The following is a 2,563-nucleotide window of genomic DNA, read 5'->3' on the forward strand; positions in this document are numbered from 1 at the left end:
CCCACCATCTCCTGTGTCTTAGGAAATAATTTTATTGATCGAGCACTCTTAGATCTAGGGGCAAGTGTCAACCTTTTACCTTACTCAGTTTATGAGAAACTTGGGTTAGGTGAGTTAAAACCAACCTCGGTATCCCTTCAATTGGCTGATCGATCTGTTAAAATACCACGAGGAACAATTGAAGACGTCCTAGTCAAGGTAGACAAATTCTATTTCCCAGTCGATTTTATCATCCTTGATATGGAACCGGTGCCGAACTTTAAGAAACAGATCCCTATGATTCTAGGTCGTCCCTTTTTAGCTACAGCCAATGCGAGTATAAATTGTAGAACTGGGGTGATGAATATATCTTTTGGAAATATGAAGGTCAGGTTAAATATATTTCGTGCCTCTGATCAACCTGCAAAGGAAGTTGAGTGCTTCCTGATAGACAAAATGGACGATCTTGTAGAAGAAACCCTTCCCTATATTTTGGCAGATAACCCTCTGAAAACATACTTGGCCTATTTTGACTTTGATATAGACAAGGCTATAGAAGCCGTCAACTCCTTACCCGACAATCAGTCTTCCACAAATTTTCTTCCTTGGAGAATGCGGCATGAACCCGGTATGATTTGATAAGGATGCACTGCATCTGGCTGAAGACGTTAAACTTAGCGCTTGTTGGGAGGCAACCCAATTCTCGTAGGTTATTTTTGCATATTTTCTTATCGCATTTTTTTTTCAGGTGTCCTCATATTACTGATGCAACTACGGTAAAATGTTTCTATCCTCCATTTGCATCATATTTTCGTCCAAACTAAAATAAAAAATAAATAAAAAAATATATAAAAAAAATAAAAATAATAATATAATATTCAAAAAAAAATATTGAGGACAATGTCTGGTCTAGGTTGGGGGGTATAGGATTCGAATTTTTGAAGAAATTTTTCGTATTTTTAAATAAGTTTTTCAAAAAAAAAAATCTAATTTCTATGCTTTAGTGCTGAAATGATAAACACACAAAGTATATAAAATCTAAAAGCCCAATGATTAGTCAGGAGTAAGACAATTTGAGTTCTTTTCATTAAAAGTTCTTTTAGTGAGTTGTAAGATAATTTTTACTTTGGAATTTCACAACACACATAGCCTGCACTTCTAAGGGTTAGGTTCAACATTATGTTGTTAAGTCTGGTAGCAACCTTGAGTCCTGATGAATCATACCTATCTAATTCACTATTATCCCATATTTATTTATAAAAAAAAGAAGAGAAGAAAAAAAGAAAAAAAGAGAAGTGAATTCAGTCAGGTACATCGAAAAGGGCTACCTATTGTCAAAGGTCAGTGGGCTTGCAATGATGAACCCGAGCATAGGTCCGTAGGGGAGTCTTGATGCCCAACACCTTATGCCATCTGGTGTGGGAGTTGTTGACTGAATGCTCGCTACACGGAGGAATCATTACAAGAGTAAAAGTGCATAATTTATTTATAAATCTTAAAAAAAATAGAGAAAGAGAAAATAATATTGACCTTGAAAAAGATGATAGTGTGAAAGCCGTCGTTGTAAAAATTCGAGTAAACTGGAATATTACAGATAAAGCCCATGAGGTATTAAAGTAAACATCCACAACTCTCAAAATCCTGCAATATAGGGTGATTTTGAATCAGTGAATAGGTCTTATCTGACCAATTCTTGGGACCTACTAGCTTTAGCAGTATTTTGGAGAATCTAAAGCCTTAGCTTGTGTATGGTCCATATATCACCGAGCACCCAAGTATAAAGAAGTCTTACAACTCTCTAACGGAAGCTTAATAACCTCAACTTAAGTTGCATACTGACCTAGGATTTGGGCTGACTTAGTAATTAAAACTTTGTGTGCTTTTGAAATTCTTGGCATTAATGCATTTGAAATTAGATTTTATAAAACAATAAAATAATTTTTTTTCGACAAAGCTTGTGGGTATCTGAGCCGGAAACCCTCACGAGACAAAACTCGTCCACTAGGGCCACCTAGGGGTTTAAAGCCTTATTGCATACGGTAAATGCAATCGCGATTCCTGCGAAAGTGAGTTAGTTTTTATTTTGCTCGAGGACTAGCAAAATGTAGGTTTGGGGGTGTGATAAGTGCTAAATAATGCATAAATTAATCTATTTTTTCATAGCACTTATCAGCATTTTAATACACATATTTTATATTTAAATATAAGAAAATGTGTTACCTTCATCATTGCATTTTAATCAATTATTAAAGGTAATTCGAGTTTTACTTATTTATTTACTGATTGAGTCTAATGTATGTAGGTTAAGTCAAACTCATTTGAGATGATTCCTGAACCCAAATTACATGCACTTCGCAAATTAAATCCTCTCAGATTCCCTCTTCGGCCGTTCATCCCAATTCTACTATTTTCGTCACATCCAATTCGACCTTTCGTTCTAACATTTTTGAACCTGGATCAGCCGTTATGTGCAATCAGTCATTCAAGTTTTCCTTCTCCTTATGTGTTCACCCATAAGGACTCTTTCCTTCCACGTAACCAAACTTTCCCTGTTTTAGCTTTAAAATAAAGCCATCTTCCAACC

Source organism: Phoenix dactylifera, chromosome 4 (genome assembly GCF_051530095.1).
Source record: "Phoenix dactylifera cultivar Ajwa chromosome 4, Ajwa_hap1_PhDact_Kaust_v1.1, whole genome shotgun sequence".
NCBI lineage: Eukaryota > Viridiplantae > Streptophyta > Magnoliopsida > Arecales > Arecaceae > Phoenix > Phoenix dactylifera.